Below are 26025 nucleotides of genomic sequence, written 5' to 3' on the forward strand. Positions count from 1 at the left end.
GCCAACCAAATTTCGACTGGAATTTAAAGCCAAAATAACCTGAAATATACATAACATTATAATACATAAACCATAAGTAATTTGCAGATACCCCCAGGTCTGGTGTACCTCACAAGCTCTATATATATGCACAGCACTTGGTCATGGCGTTATGGTGGAGTGCTATATTAATAGGAGCTGTGCCCGCACAATCAGAGGCAGGGACCTGCTGTTAACCACCCAGCATCTGTGAAAACGTCTATGTTGGCGGATATTAATCCTCAGATGCCGCAGTCAACGCTGACCGCTGTATCTGGGTGGTTTAAATAGGGAGTGATCTTCCTCTCTACCCCATCAGGACCCTGCGATTCTATAGCAGGGTCTTGATGGCTGCAATTGCATCCCAAGGCCTCACCCAGGCCTCAGAGCCTGCCATGTGCAGAAGCCTATGAGGTGGCAAATAAGCAAAAAGCATCAATTCTGGAATTATAATTTTTTTTTTTTTACGGTGTTCACTGTTGCATGATAGCTGCATAGTGCAGGTCATCACAGATGTACCAAATATGTGGAGATTTTATTTTTGCTAATTTGTGCATTATTTAACTTTTTTTTTTTATTTAATAAAATTTTTTTTACTTTTTTTACTATTAATAGTCCTACAAGCGGACTATAATAGGCAATCCTTTCATTTCTTCTAAAATACATTGCACTATTCCTGTAGTGCAATGTATTTTAATGTCACTTTTAATACTGACATTCAACAGCAGTCTGCTGGGAAATGCTGGAAACGTGCTTGGGGCCTCACTGGGCCCCAGTCTGTCTGCAACTGAAATTGGCCACCCTGTGATTTCATTCATGGGATGCCAATGGGAAGACAGAGGGTGCTTCTGCCCACAGCATATGAAGGGTTAAACGGCCCGGATTGGTGCTCCTGCCAGTCCAATTCCCCACTCTCTGCTGCACGGGAGATCTGTGGAGTTGATGGTCATTAAGTGGCTAATGAGCAGAGAGGGACAGAGGGTCAATTATTGTTTGTTCGACCAAAACAGGGATACTTGGAGGCATGAATATGCCACTATCACTACCCCACAGAGATTATTACCCTGCATTTCCAAGCTGCCAGATCAGACTTTTCTTGATTGGTGAATCCCCAACATTGTACATAGTTACCGTTAGAGTTGAACGAACCCGAACAGCAAAGTTCGAGTTCGTACCGAACTTTGCGAGTTCCGGTACCAGACCCGAACCCAGACTTTTTCACTGAAGTTCGGGTTCGGTGTTCGGGTGATTTCATTATTTTCCATTATAACATGGTTATAACGGAAAAATAACAGCATTCTTAAGACAGAATGCTAAATAAAATGGCCATTGAGGGTTAAAGATATTAACCTCTCAATTCCCATTTTATTTAGCATTCTGTCTGTAAAAAATTCTATTATTTTCGTTATACCCATGTTATAACGAAAAATAATAAAGTGAAGTTCAGCTCCCCATTGAATTTAATGGGGTCCAGGTTCGGAGTCAAGTTCTAGACAGATTGTGTGAATGACCCCCAATTAGACCTCAGATAAGCGCCTCATGCCTCTCATTAGCCCCAATTGCCTCTCATATTAGCCCCCAGCAGTCCCCATTGCCTCATATCAGCACCCCAGTAGCCCACATTGCCTCTCATATTAGCCCCCAGCAGCCCCCCAGTGCCTCTCATATTAGCCCCCAGCAGCCCCCATTGCCTCATATTACCCCCCAGCAGCCCCCAGTGCCTCTCATATTAGCCCCAGCAGCCCCCATTGCCTCTCATATTAGCCCCCATTGCCTCAGATCAGCCTCCAGCAGCCCCATATTGCCCTAGATCATACCAGCAGCCCCATATTGCCTCAGATCACCCCCTCAGCAGCCCCATATTGCCTCAGATCACCCCCTCAGCAGCCACAAATTGCCTCAGATAACGCACAGCAGCCCCATATTGCCTCAGATTACCTGCACAGCAGCCCCATATTGCCTCAGATTACCTCCCCAGCAGCCCCATGTTGCCTCAGATTACCCCCCAGCAGCCCCATATTGTCTCAGATTACCTCCCAGCAGCCCCGTATTGCCTCAGCTTACCCTCCAGCAGCCCCGTATTGCCTCATGTTTTATAAAAAAAAAAATATTATCTCTCCTGCTTCTGGACGCCGCCGCTCCTCACTGCCCGCAATCTTCTTCCTCCTGCTGTTGACTGTGCTGTTAACTGGCATGCACAGCGTGAGGTCACAGGAGTACCGTCACTCTGTGCGCAGCCACAACACAGCCGAGGACCAGGAACCGGTGAGTGCAAAACCTTCACTGCTTCCTGGTCCTCCAATACTAATGAGCGCTTCCATAATGAAGCACTCATTAGTATACACCCCACAAAGACACAGGGGCATTTTCCTCCACTTTTAGGAGGAAAAATGCGTCTTATGGGGCACAAAACACGGTACTAATTGGATCATTTATCAATCTGGTGTAAAGTAGAACTAGCTTATTTGCCCATAGCAACCAGAATCCACCTTTCATTTTTCCTGAATACTACAAGCTGACTTGGGACACTCTATGTGTTTGGACATCAACTTGGCAAATTAAGTTCAATGTGGATAAATGTAAGTTATGAATCTAGGTAGTAATCTAGGTGCATTATTGTATCCTAGAAGACATAACACTGGGGGAGTTATTTGTAGAGAAGCATTTGTGTGTACTTGTAGATCGTAGATTAAATAACAGTGTATAATGTCAATAAGCTGCTTCTAAGGCCACCAGGATGTTGTCATGCTTTAAACGAGGCATGGACTCACAGGGCAGAGATGTAATATTACCACTTTACAAAGCTTTGGTGCGGCCTCATCTGGAATATGCAGTTCAGTTCTGGGCACCAGTCCATAGAATAGACGCCCTGGAGCTGGAAAAAGTACAAAGGAGAACGACTAACTGAGAGGGAAGGGATGCAAATGAGCTCTTAACAAGCTCTGCCTCTAATGCCACCAGATGTAAGGCAGCTATCCTATAAGTCAAATGTTCAGCTCTTAAAATATGATGTAATATGGGGCAGATGTAAGGCAGCTATCCTATAAGTCTGCACTGATGAGGAGCAATCACCCGAAACAGCTGTCTGCAGATGAGGTGCTGGCTTATTTAATATCCAAGTCATGTCTCAAGGCTTATTACAGGGAGTGCAGAATTATTAGGCAAATGAGTATTTGACCACATTATCCTCTTTAGCATGGTTGTCTTACTCCAAGCTGTATAGGCTCGAAAGCCTACTACCATTAAGCATTTTAGGTGATGTGCATCTCTGTAATGAGAAGGAGGTGTGGTCTAATGACATCAACATCCTATATTAGGTGTGCATAATTATTATCCTTTCCTTTGGCAAATGGGTCAAAAGAAGGACTTGACAGGCTCAGAAAGTCAAAAATAGTGAGATATCTTTGCAGAGGGATGCAGCACTCTTAAAATTGCAAAGCTTCTGAAGCGTGATCATCGAACAATCAAGCGTTTCATTTCAAAATAGTCAACAGGGTCGCAAGAAGCGGTGTGGAAAAAACCAAGGCGGCAAAATAACTGCCATGAACTGAGAAAGTCAAGCGTGCAGCTGCCAAGATGCCACTTGCCACCAGTTTGGCCATATTTCAGAGCTGCAACATCACTGGAGTGCCCAAAAGCACAAGGTGTGCAATACTCAGAGACATGGCCAAGGTAAGAAAGGCTGAAAGACGACCACCACTGAACAAGACACACAAGCTGAAACGTCAAGACTGGGCCAAGAAATATCTCAAGACTGATTTTTCTAAGGTTTTATGGACTGATGAAATGAGAGTGAGTCTTGATGGGCCAGATGGATGGGCCCGTGGCTGGATTGGTAAAGGGCGGAGAGCTCCAGTCCGACTCAGACGCCAGCAAGGTGGAGGTGGAGTACTGGTTTGGGCTGGTATCATCAAAGATGAGCTTGTGGGGCCTTTTCGGGTTGAGGATGGAGTCAAGCTCAACTCCCAGTCCTAATGCCAGTTTCTGGAAGACACCTTCTTCAAGCAGTGGTACAGGAAGAAGTCTGTATCCTTCAAGAAAAACATGATTTTCATGCAGGACAATGCTCCATCACACGCGTCCAAGTACTCCACAGCGTGTGCTGGCAAGAAAGGGTATAAAAGAAAGAAAATCTAATGACATGGCCTCCTTGTTCACCTGATCTGAACCCCATTGAGAACCTGTGGTCCATCATCAAATGTGAGATTTACAAGGAGGGAAAACAGTACACCTCTCTGAACAGTGTCTGGGAGGCTGTGGTTGCTGCTGCACGCATTGTTGATGGTGAACAGATCAAAACACTGACAGAATCCAAGGATGGCAGGCTTTTGAGTGTCTATATTGGTCACTGATTTGTTTTTGTTTTGTTTTTGAATGTCAGAAATGTATATTTGTGAATGTTGAGATGTTATATTGGTTTCACTGGTAAAAATAATAATTGAAATGGGTATATATTTGTTTTTTGTTAAGTTGCCTAAAATTATGCCACAGTAATAGTCACCTGCACACACAAGATATCCCCTAAAATAGCTAAAACTAAAAACAAACTAAAAACTACTTCCAAAAATATTCAGCTTTGATATTAATGAGTTTTTTGGGTTCATTGAGAACATGGTTGTTGTTCAATAATAAAATTAATCCTCAAAAATACAACTTGCCTAATAATTCTGCACTCCCTGTATAAGAGCTGAACATTGACTTATAGGATAGCTGCCTTACATCTGGTGGCATTAGAGGCAGAGCTTGTTAAGAGCTCATTTGCATCCCTTCCCTCCCAGAATTCGAGAGGAGCATGTATGGCCTATAAGTCTCCTCACACTGATTAAGGTGCTCTCTCCCTAAGGAGAGTTAGTTCCCCCCTGACCCAGACACAGGCCTCTCACCCAGTTTAGCCAGTACTCTCTGCTCTGCACTGATGAGGGGCAATCACCCTGAAACCGCTGTCTGCAGATGAGGTGCTGGCTTATTTAATATCCAAGTCATGTCTCAAGGCTTATTATAAGAGCTGAACATTGACTTATAGGATAGCTGCCTTACATCTGGTGGCATTAGAGGCAGTGCTTGTTAAGAGCTCATTTGCATCCCTTCCCTCCCAGAATTCCAGAGCAGCATCTATGGCCTATAAGTCTCCTCACACTGATTAAGGTGCTCTCTCCCTAAGGAGAGTTAGTTCACCCTGACCACGACTAAACTGATGCATGGAGGGTTTTAGTTATGAGGAAAGATTAAAATAATTAAATGTATTTACTCTTGAGAAGAGAAGTCTAAGGGGGACATGATTAACCTATACAAATATATAACTGGGCTGTACAACAAATATAGTAAGAAGTAGATATGAGCGAACCATTCCAGATTCGTTTTGGGTCCAGTTCACCAAATTTAAAAAAAAAGTTTGATTTAGACCCGAATCAGTTCATGCTGAAGCGAAGTTACTCCTGTTTCCCTGAAAGTTGACAGCTCCTTTGGAAAATGAAAGGTGGAATCTGATTGGTTGCTGTGGGCAACTAAGCCAGTTCTACCATACACCAGTTTGATAAATAACCGTATAAGTCTACCTCAATAATTTCTCCTCCCCACCTCTAATTTCATAGCTAGGCAGATTTGGCTCTCAGGGTTCTGGGAAAACTGGGTTACAATCATGTGGAACTGTAATAAAAACTACAAAATACTAAATCTACCAAGATATATCTCCCTCCTAATTCCTAAATATTACCATAGCTAGGCAGTTTTGCCTTTCAGAATCCTGGGAAAGCTCGGCTACAACCCTGTGGAGCTGTAATAGCCTGAAAATACTAAACCACCCAAGATTAATCCCCCTCCTCATGTCAAACTAGTGACATAGCTAGGCAAATTTTCCTTTCAGGTTCTGGGAAAGCAGTGTTACAACCATCTGGAGCTGTAATAGAGAGTGCAAAGTACTTAATCTACCAAGAATAATTTCCCTCCATACTCCGGAATAGCATTATAGCTGGGCAGATTGGACTTTTAGAGATATGTACATAAAGCAATTCATGTCTCCAAATGACCCCAATGATAAAAGCATCCTAATCTGACACCTAGGTGTCCCTGCCTAGAGCAGAACTCCTGCCCTGATAAGGACGATTCCACTGTCTTCAGAACTGACCCTAATTGACCCTACAGATAAGCTTTGGGTCACGATGGGACATTGGGATCATAGTAGTAGTTAAGAGATAGAACAGAGATAGAACAGTATTATAACTGGATCATTTTGTCTCTTCAAAATCTATACCAGATGACAACCACATACACGATTTTATTGTGACCCAGTAAAATAGTGATACTCATACAGCCCAACAAGTTTCCCTCCACACACCCTGTGCTGTTCATCAGGGACTATGGTGGCAAGTATAAACTCTAAACTGATATCTTAGAAAAACCCCAATGACAATAAATATTAGATGTCCCAATAATACACTGCTAAGCAGGCAAAACCAGACCCACTCCCCGTAGAATATCCCTAATGGGTAATTCAACAGGGGAATAATCAGCAGTAAGTATAGAAATAATACTCCATTTTAGATAATTCAGCAATTGCTAAAGCAGTACTTATTTTAAGATTTTAACTTAGTTCAGTTATTGCTGTGCCCCTGTTCATAATTTTTTGTGATTCTCTGGTACAGTGCCAAGTGGAGGACTGGTACAGTGCCAAGTGGAGCAAGGCAAATGTGGCACCCATTTTCATAAAGGGCTTTAGGTCCACCAGAGGTAATTATAGACCGGTATGCATAACTTCTGTTGTGGAAAAAGTTTGAAGGACTCTTAAGGGACTATATACAGGAGTACTGTTAATAATATCATAAGTGATAACCAGCTTGAGTTTACTAAGGACAGGAGTTGTTAGACTAACCCGATTTGCTTTTATGAGGAGATGAATATAAGCCTAGACAGAGGGGCGGCTGTGAACGTAGTGTTCTTGGATTTTGCAAAGGCATTTGATACTATCCTTCACAGTATAACTCCCCTTTTTCTCAAATTCAAATCTCCACCTATCCCTTGGTTGAATTTGATAGACTTATGTCTTTTTATAACCGTATTAACTATGTAACTAGGGTAACCTCTTCCCATCTCGCAATGTCACTTACATGTATGTGGAGGAATGTGGTCAGTTCCTGCATTCCTACATATATGTACGGCACTCTGATCAAGCCGGTACAGGAGCTGGTTCCACTGATCAGTACAGAGGCATGACAGATACTGACACATTGGCCCCTGCTGGATCCACTGGCATCGCTGAAAACTCGAGTCGAAGTGAGGCGACTGCCTCAAGCTGCACCATGTAGAGACAAGTGGGGGGCAGCGGCGGGGCCGTGGGAAATGAGTACTTCCATTCGATGAGCACTCATCTCTCTATGTTCGATCTCAGGCTGCCTATGGCATTGTACTGCATTAGAAAAGTGATCAGACCCTTAAAATTTTAAGTCCCCCAGTGGGACAACAATAAAAAGTGCAAAAATAATTAAAAATATAAAAAAACTGATTAGGTATCGCCTCATCTGTAACATTCAGCTCAATAAAATATCACATGATCTACTCCATCAGGTGAATGTCATAAAAAAACAAAACAAAAAACAAACAAAAAAAGAAACTATGCCAAATCGCCTCACAAATAAAGTCTAATATCAAGCGATCAAAAAGTCACCAATTAAATGTCACCTCATCACATAAAAAACATTCTCCACCCTAGACCATCACCACAAAAAAAACATATGGCTCTCAACCAATAAATATATGGCTACACAGCCAATAAACGTGCCGGGTAGTAGAGCAACTCACTGTAATGCCGTAGCCATGTTGGTTAGTGGCATTACAGTGATTAGCTGGCCGGAACGCGTCATCTGGTGCTATATAGAACCCGATGACACGTGGATCGGCTCAGACTTAGTCAGGGTGAGCTGTAGCAGAAGGGACAGATAGTGTAGGGAGAGGAATTGTGTTTTTTTTTTTTAGGGAGTTTTGAGTGTTGAAATGTGTTAGAGACACCTGCACTAAATCTCCTGTATAACGTTAGCTGCTAGTGACAGCTGCTACATTACCTGCGCTACATCTCCTGTGTAACGTTAGCTGCTGGTTACAGCAGCGACATTACCTGCGCTATATCTCCTGTATAATGTTAGCCACTGTTGACAGCAGCGACATTACCTGCGCTGCATCTCCTGTATAATGTTAACCGCTGGTCACAGCAGTGACATTACCTGCGCTACATCTCCTGTATAATAGTCCTTTTAAAGACTATTGTTTTATCTGGCTGCAAAATATATTAGCGCATTGCGCTAAATTGCGTGCAATTATTTGGCTGCTGGTGACAGCAGCGACATTACCTGCGCTACATCTTCTATATAACGTTAGCTGCTGGTGACAGCAGCAACATTACCTGCGCTACATCTCCTGTATAACGTTAGCCGCTGGTGACAGCAGCTACATTACCTGCGCTACATCTCCTGTATAACGTTAGCCGCTGGTGACAGCAGCGACATTACCTGCGCTATATCTCCTGTATAATGTTAGCCGCTGGTGACAGCAGCGACATTACCTGCGCTGCATCTCTTGTATAACTGTGAGATTGTGAAACAGCTATTTCTGCATAATGTTTGTACTGAAACTGTCATTTGGCATTCCGGGCACTAGAGGCCACTGTTTTGTAGCTACAGCCAGCACACTCTGGGATTTGAATATGCAAAACAGATGATGACTCATGCTGATGACTCATGCTGTGTGTGCCAGATAGAGCAGGAAGTGGTGATCTGATATGGTAGAAGGATTGTGCTGTGAGGGACTGAATCCGATTCCATCCTGGCTTGCAGATGGCCGGCAGTTAATGGACACTCAAAAGAAGGAGAGTAACTGTTATACCCTTACTGAATCCAGCTCTTTTGAAAGAGAGGTTGTCTCAGGAAGACCAGTTCAGTGTGTGGACAGAAGGCCTCATCATCAAGCAAGGCCGCACGGTTGCTGAGAGGTTGGTGGCCATGCCTGGTAGGCTGCATCCTCGGGCCCAGAACGGACGCAGGTCAGTGCACCCGGTTACGGATTGTAATATATTGTGTGGCGCCTGAAGTAACAGAGACTAGTCTAGGCCTCGCATTAGTTAGTTAGTTAGGATTATATTGTTTTGCTAGGCTTTTCTGTACTGGACTGCAGTGCAGTTATTGACTTGCAGGCTCTGCTGCGTCTGCCACCGGCTAGGGGTGTCCTCTGTAGCGGCACAGCATGACTTGCAGGCTCTGCTGTGTCCGCCATTGGCTAGGCCTGTCCAGTGGGCAGGGACATTGACTGTGGGTCCGGGATATAGCGTTCTTCTATGCATGTTTGCATTGTTTTGGTTATGTTTGTGATATTACTTTTTGCATAGGTAAAGTTTCTGTTCTTGCATATTAAGCTGGTGTCAGTGTCGCTTTCCTTGTCTGTGACTTCGCTGTATCCTGGGGAGCCCACCCCGATACACGGCTTACAACTTGGCGTAGTCGGCAGGATACAGCGACCGTTATGGACGGGAATGCGGCGGGAGATCGTCCCCCCGCACCAGTGGTGCCGGATCAGGACCCAGCCCAGGGTGCACAGGCGCAAGTCCAGCTTTCCCCCAACAATATGGCTACCCCAGTAGGATACATCCCTGTAGTGTCACTGCTGCGTCATCTGCCAAAGTATGACAGTAACAACATGACATTATAGGACTGGACTGAAAGGGTGCGAAGTGCGGTTAAAATGTGTAACCTGACCCCCGAACTGCGGGCCGAGGTTGCATTGGGAGCCCTAGAGGGTGACGTCAGGCGGACAGTGATGGTAAGACCTGACTCTGAGAGAGATACCCTAGAGAAGATATTCTCCCTGCTAGAGAGAGCCCAAGGGGGGCGGGCCAAAGTGGTACAGTTACGGAGTCACTTCTTTAACCGACCCCAGCGAGAGGGCGAGACCCTGATGCAATATTCCAATGCTCTACAGGAGACACTGAATGAGATACAACGACGAGACCCTGAAGCTATGGGCGCCTTCCGGGAGGTGGACCGACTTCTACGAGATCAGTTCATAGTGGGGCTCTCCATAAATTCCTACAAGATAAATTACAAGAGATGACCCGAACAATGGCCGATATGACATTCTACAGCGTTTATTTAGCCGCCGTAGAGAGAGAGGAAGAGCCCATACCTACGGCAGCTAGAGTGGTGAATAGCACGCATGTGACAAGGGACCGGTCGGGATCTGAAGAATCAGAGTCCTTAAAGGATGTGGTCCAGGCCCTGTGGGCAGAATTGAAAGAGCTTTGGCTGGAAGTGTCCCAGATGAAGTCAGAACCGTCCCGGCCTCTGGAACCTGTCCCCACACCTCGTGCCACTCCACCCAGAACAACCCCGGTGAGGGGGCCGGGCAGAAGAGGGCCCCTCTGTTGGGTTTGCCGAAAGTACAGCCATATGGCCAGAGAGTGCCCAGAACAGGTAGCGTCTGAGCCGACGTTAAACTTCCGACCGCTGCAGTAGCTGGGCGTCCTGCGGCGGTACACGAGAAGTTAAGCCCTCTGCGTGAAGAACGTGATCTGTATGCCAGCAGCCCCGTATTAGAAGCCGAGTTGGAAGGCCGAAAGGTTTGCTGCCTAGTTGATACAGGGTCAGAATGCACTCTAATGCCTTTGGAGTTCTTCGAGAGGCACTTCGGGCATATGATGGAGCCCGAAGACGGGACGACGGCTGCCGATAATAGAGAGATGGATGTTCGAGGGATAGTCTGGATGCGGGTCCGACTGTTTGGCCAAGACATCGGCAAGAAAGGGGTCGTGCTGGTGGACCATTCGTCCCCGAAAGGAATGGACGTGACCCTGGGCATGAATATACTGAGAGACCTAGATCATCAACTCTATGCCAAGGAAGGGCCAAAGTACTGGCAACGGGCCACCGCACATCGGCCTACCCAGAAGGTCTTGCAACAAATGGTGAGGAGCTGTAGCCTGCAAAAGAGTAACCTGTCCGGACGGGCCATTGGAGACGTGAGGGTGCTACGGAGGACTCCTTTGAAGATCCCACCTCGACAGGAGTGAATATTGATGCTGCCAGTGGGGGCTGGACGACGACTGAATGGACTGGAGGTCCTGATCGAGCCCGCTTATCAAGAAGAGACGCGGATTCGCCCACTGGTAGCCCGGGCCCTTGCCGTTGTGAAAGACGGATGTGTGCCTATACACTGCTGTAATGTTGAGGACTGCGAGTTAACCGTCCACGCAAACACCCTGCTGGCCAAAGTTTATATGTCCGAAGGGGGTATCGCTCGACGAAGGGGCTTTACGCCGCAGCCGGATAGGAGATCAGCCTGGACCTATGCTGTGGAGACCCATTCATGGGAAACACCGACAGTGGAGTGGAACGGTCAAGTGATCATGGCCCGTATGGGGGTGGATTGCAGAACCCTGACCCCGGGGGAACAAAAGCTGCTGGAAGACACCCTCTGGGAATTTCAGGAGGCCTTCTCAAGACATGATGAGGACTTTGGGTGTGCTACTGCCATCGAACATGAAATCCCAACCGGCGATGCTGCGCCGATCAGGGAACGCTACCGGCAGATCCCACCTAAGATGTATCAGGAGGTGAAAGATATGGTGGCCAGCATGTTGGAGAACCGGGTGATCCAGGAGAGTCAAAATCCGTGGGCTGCTCCGGTAGTCTTGGTGCGGAAGAAAGATGGGAGTCTCCGGTTCTGCGTGGATTATCGGAAGCTGAATGCTCAGACCGTCCGGGATGCCTACCCCCTTCCACGGATTGAAGAGTCATTATCTGCCCTAAGCGAAGCAAAGTTCTTCTCAACTCTTGACCTGGCTAGTGGATACTGGCAGGTGCCGGTGGCCAAGAAGGATAAAGCCAAGACTGCCTTCATTCCACCTATGGGACTCTACGAGTTCAACCGGATGCCCTTTGGCCTCTCCAATGCTCCGGGGACATTCCAGCGATTGATGGAACACTGTCTGGGGGACCTCAACTTCGAATCAGTATTGATATACCTGGATGACATAGTAGTGTTCGGGGCTTCCTACGAGACCATGGGCTCAAGATCAAGCCAAAGAAATGCCAGCTGTTCCGGCAGCAAATTGAGTACTTAGGACATGTGGTCACCCAGGAGGGGGTAAAACCATCCCCCAGCAAAGTGGAGGCCGTTCAGAAGTGGCCCCGGCCAAGTACGCTACGGGAGGTACGGGCATTCGTGGGACTGGCCGGCTACTACAGGAGGTTTATACCCAAATTCGCTCATCTGGTGGGCCCGTTAAACGAGTTGCTAAGAAGCACGGCTGGAGGCCCGAAGAAACGCCCCGTCAACTGGGGGCCCCGACAACAAGAGGCCTTTGAAGCGGTGAAAGAGGCGCTGACCAATGCCCCGATCCAGGCTTACGCGCGGTTTGATACCCCATTCCTGCTGTATACTGATGGAAGCCTACATGGTCTGGGGGCCGTATTGTCCCAAGTCCAGGATGGACGGGAGAGAGTCATCGCCTATGGGAGCCGGTCCCTAAGAGAGTTAGAACGCAACCCTGATAACTATAGCTCCTTTAAACTGGAACTACTGGCACTGGTGTGGGCCATGACCGAATATCTGACTGGTGCAGAAGTGACCGTGATGACGGACAACAACCCATTGGCACACCTGGAGAATGCTAAGCTCGGCGCACTCAAGCAAAGATGGTTGGCCCGCCTCTCTAAGTACAATACCGCATCAAGTTCCGGTCCGGTAGGGAGAACGGAAATGCCGATGCACTCTCTCCCAGTAGGACAGTCGACTCAGAGAGCCGATGAGGAGTTAGAGGATACTGAAACTCCTAACCTTGGTCGCCTTCCTCTGTTTCCGGATGTGGCACATTCAAGTGGGGTGGCGTCTGGAATGACGCTGGTGCTGGGTAAAGCGTTGACTGATTGGGAGAGAGTCCAGAATAGCTGCCGGGATTTGTGGAAAGTGAAAGAATGGGTTCGGAGCAAGATCTGGCCTCGGCCAGAAGAACGAGCCCTCCTGACCCCAGAGGGTCAGAAGTTGTTAAGGCAGTGGGACAAGCTGACAATTACCCAGGGCCTCCTGTGCCTGATCATATACTTACAGTCAGAGCTGCAGTACCGGCAACAGATTGTCATTCCCATGTCGTTGGGACCGGAGGCCGCCAGGGAAGCTCATGAAAAGGGAGCTCATTTTGGGAGCGACAAAACGTTTATGTGGCTCCAACGGCTGGTATACTGTCCAGATCTGGCCGACATGGTGGCCGCAGCATGTCTTAAGTGTCGATCCTGTGGATTGAGTAAGAGTACTGAACAGCGGGCTCCTGTGCAGACCATCCGCACCTCAGCTCCCCTAGAACTTCTGATGATCGATTATGTACAGATCGAATATTCTACCTCGGGACACTCGTACTGTCTAGTTATGACAGATCACTTTACCAAGTATGCGGTGGCTGTGCCCACCAGAGACCAAACCGCAGAGTTTGCCGCCGAAGCTGTCTGTAAACACTTTATACAGGTGTTCGGGTGTCCATGGAGGATACATTCTGACCAGGGAGCATGCTTTCAGGGTACTCTAATGAATGAACTGTACCAACTGTATGGGATTGAACGCTCCCGAACCACTCCATATCACCCACAAGGAAACGGGGCGTGCGAACGCTTCAATCGCACCTTGCTTCAGATGCTGCGGACTCTGGAAGACAGTCAAAAAGCCCAGTGGCCCACATACCTACCTGAGTTGATGTGGGCCTATAATAACAGAGTTCACAGTACCACCGGATACCCTCCACATATGCTCATGTTTGGACGAGCCGGACGGGAGATTGAAGATCTCCACATGCCTAACCCGATGGAGCCCCCTCGAGAAGTACCACCGCATGGGTGCAGGAGCACTGCTGCCGGCTGAGAGCGGTCCACAAGGTTGTGGGGGAGCGCCTGGGACAGATGGTACACCCTAACCCAAGACCAGTGCAGAAAGATGTCCCTGGTGATCGAGTGATGGTCAAAGCCAAACGGCCGTCAGGGAAGTTGGATGGACGGTGGGAGGCAGTTCCATACACGGTGAAGAGAAGGGTAGACCCCGCTATTCCGGTCTATGAGGTAGAGCCAGTAGAGACAGGGGGACCCTCACGGAACTTACACTGTAATATGTTGAGACGTTGCAATTTTGATGAGCCGGTGTGCGTAGAGGGGGTGCCTCCTCATGCTCAGGGTATGGAGGAAAGTCCCTCAGATGAGGAAGAGGAGGAATGGTGGGTCGTCCCTTCTCAAGTGTCCACAGAGGTTCCGGCCGTGGCAGGTTTGCCACCCAGATGCAATGCTGAGCAATCAACAGCTCCTCTCTTGTCAACTATGCCTGATGTCCCCAGTATTTCTGAAACCCCCAATCTGAGAAGGTCAGCGAGGCCCAATGCTGGTGTGCCTCCACAGCGTTATGCCCAGGATGAGTTTGTATGGGGAGAGTTGCCGAGGGCAACAACTTCTAGTGGGGTGGCATGTGAGATTGTGAAACAGCTATTTCTGCATAATGTTTGTACTGAAACTGTCATTTGGCATTCTGGGCACTACACTGTTTTGTAGCTACAGCCAGCACACTCTGGGATTTGAATATGCAAAACAGATGATAACTCATGTTGATGACTCATGCAGTGTGTGCCAGACAGAGCAGGAAGTGGTGAACTGACATGGTGGAAGGATTGTGCTGTGAGGGACTGAATCCGATTCCATCCTGGCTTGCAGATGGCCGGCAGTTAATGGACACTCAAAAGAAGGAGAGTAACTGTTATACCCTTACTGAATCCAGCTCTTTTGAAAGAGAGGTTGTCTCAGGAAGACCAGTTCAGTGTGTGGACAGAAGGCCTCATCATCAACAAGCAAGGCTGCACGGTTGCTGAAAGGTTGGTGGCCATCCCTGGTAGGCTGCATCCTCGGGCCCAGAACGGATGCAGGTCAGTGCACCCGGTTACGGATTGTAATATATTGTGGCGCCTGAAGTAACAGAGACTAGCCTAGGCCTCGCGTTAGTTAGTTAGTTAGGATTATATCGTTTTGCTAGGCTTTTCTGTACTGGACTGCAGCGCAGTTATTGACTTGCAGCCTCTGCTGCGTCTGCCACCGGCTAGGGGTGTCCTCTGTAGCGGCACAGCACGACTTGCAGGCTCTGCTGTGTCCGCCATCGGCTAGGCCTGTCCAGTGGGCAGGGACATTGACTGTGGGTCCGGGATATAGCGTTTTTCTATGCATGTTTGCATTGTTTTGGTTATGTTTGTGATATTACTTTTTGCATAAGTAAAGTTTCTGTTCTTGCATATTAAGCTGGTGTCAGTGTCTCTTTCCTTGTCTGTGACTTCGCTGTATCCTGGGGAGCCCACCCCGGTACATGGCTTACATAACGTTATCCGCTGGTGACAGCAGCGACATTACCTGCGCTACATCTCCTGTATAACGTTTGCGCGTCATAAATATTAGTGACATTTAGTTAAATTTTTTCGCCGCTGGTGACGGCGAAGAGTTGTCGGTCTTGTGTTTCCCCGAAATATGTACTAGGGCCATATTTGTCACGGAAGGTGTACAGGAAACAAGACAATGCAAAAGAATCTATGACTCACTGGATCCAAAACTAAGGAACAAAAGGGAGACCCCTGCATGAGACCTGGCACTCTCCCTGACTGCTCAGCCTATGCGAACACCCCAAAGGTGGATGATCGCATATCCCCGTACCTCGACTATATAATACCTGAACACCCTACAATAGTGAGGGGACACGACCACCGGCTCCCTACACTAGACACGGAGGGAGTCGGGGTCATCTGGGATCCAGCAAACAGAAAATCACAAATGAATGTACAGCACTTATCTTGTAGAAGACTGGGAAATAGGAACAGCATGCACACACACTCCAGGAAGTTGTATAAGCCGCACACTAATGCATTATGGGGAGGAATTTAAAGGGATGCAATCAGTCCAACTACATGACAGCTGAGAGAGACTAACGAGATGAGGAACTGAAAACCAAAACAAAGAAAACTCAAGGAGGAGGTTCTGAAAGGCTTCTGTCAGAGCTTCTCCAGGTCACTGTACACTCTCTGTGACAACATTTTAGTGCGTCGTCACAGCGCGCAGTCTAAAGGGTAATCGCACAATAGTCTTACCGTATTTGAATTTAACAGGTTTAGCCTGATCCGTGAGTATCGATATTGTAACCGTGTCAAAATCATGTTTACAAACAGGTATATAGTCCGGCTGGTGATACTTTTGCGTGACTATCTCACCATTTTTACCGCCTAACTCGACAGTTCTTAAAAGTTGTACGTAACTATCGCCAACAAGTTGATGTTGGACGATATCTGTACAAACAAACATTGCATAAAAACCGGCTTTAATATTGGGATAAATTTATTTCTCTTTTGATGAAACTAGAGCAATCCCGTTTATACCACCAGCATGATGTTCTAAAACAGGTAATCCGGGTCCTTTGTAGCGGAGAGCGATGTGCTCGGCGTCTACATTCTTGAGCGACGGAGATTGCGAATACCCCGGCAGCCCCAAAATATTCCCCAACTTCACACAAGACATGAACTTGTATAATGGTGAATTCATTACATAAGCGGTTCTGTCAATATCGTCATATCTTAGATGCAGTTGATCGGGAGGTATTTTTATAGATTCAAGTTTGCTATTAATGGCTTTGATGAGCTCGTGCATATTGGAGTAATAACCCGATTTAACAAAAAGCTCGCTGATCGGGTCGTCGCGCTGCGCGATGTAGAACACACCATCTCCGGGGCCAAAGCTTTCCCACGTATGTGGATACTGAATCTCCACTAAAGCCACTTCGTGAGGACCGCGAAGATGGACCGCTTTTGCTAACTTAGTAGTGTAATTGGCGATGCTGTTTTTGGGATAAAGTTTGGCGGATGCGTTGCAGGGTAGCGTGATAAAAAACGATCCGTCCTCCACAGTTTACAGACTCATCAACTGTTTTTCAGGCACCCAAGAGTTAAACTTGTCAGGGTATCCTATCTACTTTACAAAACACAAAGTTTTTCCCCGAACTTTCTTTTTTTTCAGTATTTTTTCTATCCTGTAAACCCGTAGCTTGTCGAGGGTTACTTTTTGGACTTCCTCCGGGTAGAACGAGCCTTCAAAGAACTCATCGGACAGGTCTTTCAACTTATAAAGGGGTCTGAGGCCCCTAGTGTTTACAGCGTAAATTTTTAATATCTTGTCCGTATAGGTTTGTTCATACCCCTTTGTGAAAGCCCCCTTATAGCGCACAATTCTGACGTGATCACCTATATTTAATACCGGTTTAACTTTTTTAATAGTAGCGTAATAACCGTAGATATTTCTCCAAACGGCTAAAGAGTTCTCTTTTGTCACATAGACGGGGCGCCGCCTTATAGTTCTGTGGTATGTGCAGTTATAACTATACACCAGGTCTTGTAACTTGTCCGATGTACCTGTACATGTTTTGTTCTCTAATATAGCGCACACATTTTAGTTTTCAGCGTTCTATTAAAAACGATCAATCCAACGATGCCTCTACAGCATTTGTAGTTAAAAAATGATGTATATTTTATAGGTTTCACAAGACGCCTCTGAGGTTTGTTTATAAACTCACAGCCCGATCAGTCTGGTGCTTTCTGGGGGTTTGTCCACTTAACTTAAATATCTGGTCAAAAGCGGAAGCCACTGTAGCGCCGGACTTATTTGAAAGGTCCGACACCCAAGCATACTTAGATAGAATATCAACGACCGTCAGCAGGTATTTTACACCATTATTTTCTTTAGAAAAATCTATAATCGACACCAAGATCTGCCTGCCATTGATCATCTATATCAGACACCATAACCTTGTTCTTGCAAATGATTTTTTAACAGGTTTGTACAATGTGTAAGTATCCTCGTTGCTCAACCAATTTTTTACAGAGTCTTTTCTTATTCCAAATTTCCGTACTTCTCTGAATAAGGATTCCACGCCCCATAAGGCCGACAGCTTTTTGCAGCGTTTTAAGCAGCATCTACTCAACAACGCGACCTAACTGTTTATACAATTTTTAAATAATCAAGATATTATATTTACTTGTAAAAAGAAAAAACGGACTAGATTTTATTTAACCACCTCAGCCCCCCTAGCTTAAACACCCATAATTGACCAGACCACTTTTTACAATTCTGCACTACACTACTTTCACGGTTTATTGCTCGGTCATACAACTTACCACCCAAATGAATTTACCTCTTTTTCTTCTCACTAATAGAGCTTTCATTTGGTGGTATTTCATTGCTGCTGACATTTTTACTTTTTTTGTTATGAATCGAAATTTAACAAAATATTTGCAAAAAATGAAATTTTTTCACTTTCAGTTGTAATTTTTATTTTTTTTTAAATACATTTCTATATAAATTTTTCTCTAAATTTTATTGTTCTACATGTCTTTGATAAAAAATAATGTTGGGTAAAAAAAAAATGGTTTGGGTAAAAGTTATAGCATTACAAACTATGGTACAAAAATGTGAATTTCCGCATTTTGAAGCAACTCTGACTTTCTGAGCACCTGTCATGTTTCCTGAGGATCTACAATGGCCAGACAGTACAAACACTCCACAAATGAACCCATTTCGGAAAGTAGACACCCTAAGGTATTCACTGATGGGCATAGTGAGTTCATAGAACTTTTTTGTCACAAGTCAGCGGAAAATTAGGATTTTTTTTTTTCTTACAAAGTCTCATATTCCACTAACTTGTGACTAAGTTGAGCGAACACCTGGATGTTCGGGTTCGAGAAGTTTGGCCGAACTTCCCAGAAACTTTTTGGCACTAAAAAGGCTGTAAAACAGCCCAGACCAGAGCTAGAGGGCTGCAAAAGGCAGCAACATGTAGGTAAATCCCCTGCAGACAAATGTGGATAGGGAAATGAATTAAAATAAAAATAAAATATATAAAATAAACCAATATCAATTGGAGAGAGGTCCCATAGCAGGAGAATCTGGCTTCACGTCAGCAGAAAATCAGTCTTCATGCCATAGCAAGAATCTGGCTTCACGTCACCCACCACTGTAACAGTCCATTGTCTATATTTAGCGCCCCGGCACCCAGCAGAGGAGAGAGGTCCCGTAACAGAGAATCTGGCTTCATGTCAGCAGAGATCAGTCTGCATGTCATAGCAGATAATCAGGCTTCACGTCACCCAACACTGGAACAGTCCATTGTCAGATATTTAGGCCCAGGCAGAGGAGAGAGGTCCCGTAACCAGAGAATCTGGCTTCATGTCAGCAGAGAATCATTCTGCATGTCATAGCAGAGAATCAGGATCACGTCACCCACCACTGGAACAGGCCACTGTCACATATTTAGGCCCAGGCACCCAGACAGAGGAGAGAGGTCCCGTAACAGAGAAATCTGGCTTCATGTCAGCACAGAATCAGTCTTCATGTCATAGCAAGAATCAGGCATCACGTCACCCACCACTGGAACAGGCCACTGTCACACATTTAGGCCCTGGCACCCAGACAGAGGAGAGAGGTCCCGTAACAGAGAATCTGGCTTCATGTCAGCACAGAATCAGTCTTCATGTCATAGCAGAGAATCAGGCTTCACGTCACCCACCACTGGAAACAGGCCACTGTCACATATTTAGGCCCAGGCACCCAGACAGAGGAGAGAGGTCCCGTAACAGAGAATCTGGCTTCATGTCAGCACAGAATCAGTCTTCATGTCATAGCAGAGAATCAGGCTGCACGTCACCCACCACTGGAACAGGCCACTGTCACACATTTAGGCCCTGGCACCCAGACAGAGGAGAGAGGTCCCGTAACAGAGAATCTGGCTTCATGTCAGCACAGAATCAGTCTTCATGTCTAGCAGCAGAATCAGGCTTCACGTCACCCACCACTGGAACAGGCCACGTCACATATTTAGGCCCAGCACCCAGGCAGAGGAGAGAGGTCCCATAACAGCGATTCAGGCTTCATGTCAGCAGAGAATCAGTCTTCATGTAATAGCAGAGAATCAGGCTTCACGTCACCCACCACTGGAACAGGCCACTGTCACATATTTAGGCCCCGGCACCCAGACAGAGAGAGAGGTCCCGTAACAGAGAATCTGGCTTCATGTCAGCACAGAATCAGTCTTCATGTCATAGCAGAGAATCAGGCTTCACGTCACCCCCCACTGGAACAGGCCACTGTCACATATTTAGGCCCAGGCACCCAGGCAGAGGAGAGAGGTCGCGTAACAGAGAATCTGGCTTCATGTCAGCACAGAATCAGTCTTCATGTCATAGCAGAGAATCAGGCTTCACGTCACCCCACCACTGGAACAGGCACTGTCACACATTTAGGCCCCGGCACCCAGACAGAGGAGAGGTTCATTCAACTTTGGGTTGCCCCGCAATATAATGGTAAAATGAAAATAAAAATAGGATTGAATGAGAAGTGCCCTGGAGTACAATAATATATTGTTAAGGGAGGTAGTTAATGTCTAATCTGCACAAGGGATGGACGGTCCTGTGGGATCCATTCCTGGTTCATTTTTATGACGTCAGCTTGTCCACATTGGCTGTAGACAGGCGGCTGCGTTTGTCTGTAATGACGCCCCCTGCCGTGCTGAATACACGTTCAGAACAAAACGCTGGCCGCCGGGCAGGCCAGCACCTCCAAGGCATAAAAGGCTAGCTCTGGCCACGTGGACAATTTGGGGACCCAGAAGTTGATGGGGGCCCAACCATCAGTCAGTACGTGGAGGGGTGTGCACAGGTACTGTTCCACCATGTTAGTGAAATGTTGCACGTCCTGGCTAACACGTTCCGTATCAGGTGGTGGTGCAGTTAGCTGTGGCGTGGTGACAAAACTTTTCCACATCTCTGCCATGCTAACCCTGCCCTCAGAGGAGCTGGCCGTGACACAGCTGCTTTGCGACCTCTTGCTCCTCCTCTGCCTTCGCCTTGGGCTTCCACTGGTTTCCCCCTGTGACATTTGGAATGCTCTCAGTAGCGCGTCTACCAACGTGCGCTTGTACGCGCGCATCTTCCTATCACGCTCCAGGTGTAGGAAGTAAGGTGGGCACATTGTCTTTGTACCGGGGATCCAGCAGGGTGGCAACCCAGTAGTCCGCACACTTTAAAATGTGGGCAACTCTGCTGTCGTTGCGCAGGCACTGCAGCATGTAGTCGCTCATGTGTGCCAGGCTGCCCAGAGGTAAGGACAAGCTGTCCTCTGTGGGAGGCGTATCGTCATCGTCCTGTGTTTTCCCCCCAGCCACGCACCAGTGATGGGCCCGAGCTGCTTTGGGTGCCACCCTGCTGTGAACATGCTTCATCCTCATCCTCCTCCACCTCATCCTCATCCTCCTCGTCCTCCAGTAGTGGGCCCTGTCTGGCCACATTTGTACCTGGCCTCTGGTGTTGCAAAAAACCTCCCTCTGAGTCACTTCGAAGAGACTGGCCTGAAAGTGCTAAAAATGACCCCTCTTCCTCCTGGGCCACCTCCTCTTCCATCATCGCCCTAAGTGTTTTCTCAAGGAGACATAGAAGTGGTATTGTAACACTGATAACGGCGTCATCGCCACTGGCCATGTTGGTGGAGTACTCGAAACAGCGCAACAGGGCACACAGGTCTCGCATGGAGGCCCAGTCATTGGTGGTGAAGTGGTGCTGTTCCGCAGTGCGACTGACCCATGCGTGCTGCAGCTGAAACTCCACTATGTCCTGCTGCTGCTCGCACAGTCTGTCCAGCATGTGCAAGGTGGAGTTCCACCTGGTGGGCACGTCGCATATGAGGCGGTGAGCGGGAAGGCCGAAGTTACGCTGTAGCGCAGACAGGCGTGCAGCAGCAGGGTGTGAACGCCGGAAGCGCGAACAGACGGCCCGCACTTTATGCAGCAGCTCTGACATGTCGGGGTAGTTGCGAATGAACTTCTGCACCACCAAATTCAGCACATGCGCCAGGCAAGGGATGTGCGTCAAACCGGCTAGTCCCAGAGCTGCAACGAGATTTCGCCCATTATCGCACACCACCAGGCCGGGCTTGAGGCTCACCGGTAGCAACCACTCGTCGGTCTGTTGTTCTATACCCCGCCACAACTCCTGTGCGGTGTGGGGCCTGTCCCCCAAACATATGAGTTTCAGAACGGCCTGCTGACGTTTACCCCGGGCTGTGCTGAAGTTGGTGGTGAAGGTGTGTGGCTGACTGGATGAGCAGGTGGAAGAAGAGGAGGAGGAAGCTGAGTAGGAGGAGGAGGAGACAGGAGGCAAAGAATATTGCCCTGCGATCCTTGGCGGCGGAAGGACGTGCGCCAAACAGCTCTCCGCCTGGGGCCCAGCCGCCACTACATTTACCCAGTGTGCAGTTAGGGAGATATAGCGTCCCTGGCCGTGCTTACTGGTCCACGTATCTGTGGTTAGGTGGACCTTGCCACAGATGGCGTTGCGCAGTGCACACTTGATTTTATCGGACACTTGGTTGTGCAGGGAAGGCACGGCTCTCTTGGAGAAGTAGTGCCGGCTGGGAACAACATACTGTGGGACAGCAAGCGACATGAGCTGTTTGAAGCTGTCTGTGTCCACCAGCCTAAATGACAGCATTTCATAGGCCAGTAGTTTAGAAATGCTGGCATTCAGGGCCAGGGATCGAGGGTGGCTAGGTGGGAATTTACGCTTTCTCTCAAATGTTTGTGAGATGGAGAGCTGAACGCTGCCGTGTGACATGGTTGAGATGCTTGGTGACGCAGGTGGTGGTGTTGGTGGTACATCCCATGTTTGCTGGGCGGCAGGTGCCAACGTTCCTCCAGAGGCGGAGGAAGAGGCCGAGGCGGCGGCAGCAGCAGAAGAGGCCGAGGCGGCAGCAGCAGAAGAGGTAGCAGGGGGAGCCTGAGTGACTTCTTTGTTTTTAAGGTGTTTACTCCACTGCAGTTCATGCTTTGCATGCAGGTGCCTGGTCATGCAGGTTGTGCTCAGGTTCAGAACGTTAATGCCTCGCTTCAGGCTCTGATGGCACAGCGTGCAAACCACTCGGGTCTTGTCGTCAGCACATTGTTTAAAGAAGTGCCATGCCAGGAACTCCTTGAAGCTGCCTTTGAGGTGCTCGGCTCCCAGATGCGGCGGTCAGTAGCAGGCGAGTCTCTTGGCGGTGGGTGTTCTGATTTGCCCACTGCTCCCTCTTTGTCTTTTGCTACGCTGTTGGCTCGGTCTCACCACTGCCTCTTCCTCCGAACTGTGAAAGTCAGTGGCACGACCTTCATTCCATGTGGGGTCTAGGACCTCATCGTCCCCTGCATCGTCTCCACCCAGTCTTGATCCCTGACCTCCTGTTCAGTCTGCACACTGCAGAAAGACGCAGCAGTTGGCACCTGTGTTTCGTCATCATCAGAGACGTGCTGAGGTGGTATTCCCATGTCCTCATCATCAGGAAACATAAGTGGTTGTGCGTTAGTGCATTCCTATCTCTTCCACCCCTGGGGAAGGGCTAGGTGGATGCCCTTGGGAAACCCTGGCAGCAGAGTCTTCAAACAGCATAAGAGACTGCTGCATAACTTGAGCTCAGACAGTTTCCCTGATATGCATGGGGGTGATGTGACAGACCGATGGGCTTGGTTTTCATGCGCCATCTGTGCGCTTTCTGCAGAAGACTGGGTGGGAGATAATGTGAACGTGCTGGATGCACTGTCGGCCACCCAATTGACTAATGCCTGTACCTGCTCAGGCCTTACCATCCTTAGAACGGCATTGGGCCCCACCAAATATCCCTGTAAATTCTGGCGGCTACTGGGACCTGAGGTAGTTGGTACACTAGGACGTGTGGCTGTGGCAGAACGGCCACGTCCTCTCCCAGCACCAGAGGGTCCACTAACACCACCACGACCATGTCCACGTCCGCGTCCCTTACTAGTTGTTTTCCTCATTGTTACCGTTCACCACAATAAGAAAAATATTATTCGGGCCAATGTATTGAATTAAAATTCAGGCCTTTTTTTACAGACACCTAACACTGGCTATCTATTTAGGTACCGTATTACACTAATACAGGCACACAAGTAATGACAGATTTGGTTGAATATAAATGTGAGGCCTATTTTTTACGCGCTGTGTGACAGATATACCTTTAATCACAGAATTAGACTTGTATCTGCACTGTAGCGTGTGTGTTAAGTTTTTCAGAATGACACTATCAGCACCTTGAATCTAAGATATCCTTTTTGGGATAGATTTTAAAGTAGGCCTGATATAGCAGAAACTACTAATTTTGAGAATGGCAAATTTGGGAATAGTTTTTCAACCCAGAACAAAAACTGTGCTTTTATTTTAACGGTCACATACAATAACTAGACCAGCTAAAACAGTACTGATTTGGAGGAATATAAATGTCAGTCTATTTTTTAGGCACTGGGTGACAGGCTCAACTTGCCCCTGATGTAGTATATGGCCAAAAAATAACCACACTATTGATGGTTAAATGCACTTGGATGACACAGCTCAGCCTGCACCTGATGTAGTATATGGCCAAAAAATAACCACACTGTTGATGGTTAAATGCACTTTGGTGACACAGGCTCAGCCTGCACCTGATGTAGTATATGGCCAAAAAATACCACACTGTTGATGGTTAAATGCACTTGGGTGACACAGGCTCAGCCTGCACCTGATGTAGGATATAGCAAAAAATAACCACACTATTGATGGTTAATGCACTTGGGTGACACAGGCTCAGCCTGCACCTGATGTAGTATATGGCCAAAAAATAACCACACTGTTGATGGTTAAATGCACTTGGGTGACACAGGCTCAGCCTGCACCTGATGTAGGATATAGCAAAAGATAACCACACTATTGATGGTTAAATGCACTTGGTGTAGCTTGTGCTGGCGCACCACAAGCCACAAAATGGCCGCCGATCACCCCAGTAAAAAAGTGATATAAAAACGCTCTGGGCAGCCTAAAAAAAGTGAGCAATTCAATATCAGCACTTCAATGATCCACAGCTGGAGATCGATCACTGAATTAAGTCTTTTGGAGGAGTTAATCTGCCTAATCTCGCCCTAACGTCACAGCAGCAACCTCTCCTATGCTTGAATCAGCAGAGTGACGTGCAGAGCTACGTGACCCAAGCTTATATAGAGGCTGGGTCACATGCTGCACTGGCCAATCACAGCCATGCCAATAGTAGGCAAGGCTGTGGATGGCCTCTTGGGCAAGTAGTATGACGCTTGTTGATTGGCTGCTTTGCAGCCTTTCAAAAAGCGCCAAGAAAGCGCCGAACACCGAACCCGGACTTTTAACGAAAATGTTCGGGTTCGGTCCGTGTCACGGACACCCCAAAATTCGGTACGAACCCGAAGCTATACAGTTCGGTTCGCTCATCCCTACTTGTGACAAAAAATAAAAACTTCCATGAACTCACTATGCCATCAGGAAATACCTTGGGGTGTCTTCTTTCCAAAATGGGGGTCACTTGTGGGGTAGTTATACTGCCCTGGCATTTTTAGGGGCCCTAATGCGTGAGAAGAAGTCTGGAATCCAAATGTGTAAAAAATGCCCTGTAAAATCCTAAAAGTACTCATTGGAATTTGGGCCCCTTTGCCCACCTAGGCTGCAAAAAATTGTCACACATGTGGTATCGCCGTACTCAGGAGAAGTAGGGCAATGTGTTTTGTGTGTATTTTTACATATACCCATGTGGGTGAGAGAAATATCTCTCTAAAAGTCAACTTTTCCCCGATTTTTTTTATTCAAAGTTTCATTATAGAGAGATATTTCTCTCACCCAGCATGGGTATATGTAAAAAGACACCCTAAAACACATTGCCCAACTTCTCCTGAGTACAGCGATACCCACATGTGACACTTTTTTGCAGCCTAGGTGCGCAAAGGGCCCAAATTCCAATGAGTATCTTTTAGAAGGGCATTTGGATTCCAGACTTCTTCTCACGCTTTAGGGCCCTAAAATGCCAGGGCAGTATAAATACCCCACATGTGACCCCATTTGGAAAGAAGACACCCCAAGGTATTCCGTGAGGGGCATGGCGAGTT

The 26025-nt window shown here is 47.4% G+C and overlaps 1 long non-coding RNA gene across 1 annotated transcript; it reads right to left on the reverse strand.

Annotated features, from left to right (window-relative positions):
• Positions 1-1384: 1384 nt before the first annotated feature.
• LOC120991651 lies at positions 1385-25288 on the reverse strand. The gene is made up of 3 exons (XR_005776750.1): positions 25259-25288; positions 15771-15777; positions 1385-1507 (listed from the first exon to the last, which is right to left on the reverse strand). It is a non-coding gene; the product is annotated as an uncharacterized LOC120991651 (long non-coding RNA).
• Between the last annotated feature and the right edge of the window lie 737 nt (positions 25289-26025).

Source organism: Bufo bufo, chromosome 2 (assembly GCF_905171765.1).
Source record: "Bufo bufo chromosome 2, aBufBuf1.1, whole genome shotgun sequence".
In the NCBI taxonomy this organism is placed as follows: Eukaryota; Metazoa; Chordata; class Amphibia; order Anura; family Bufonidae; genus Bufo; species Bufo bufo.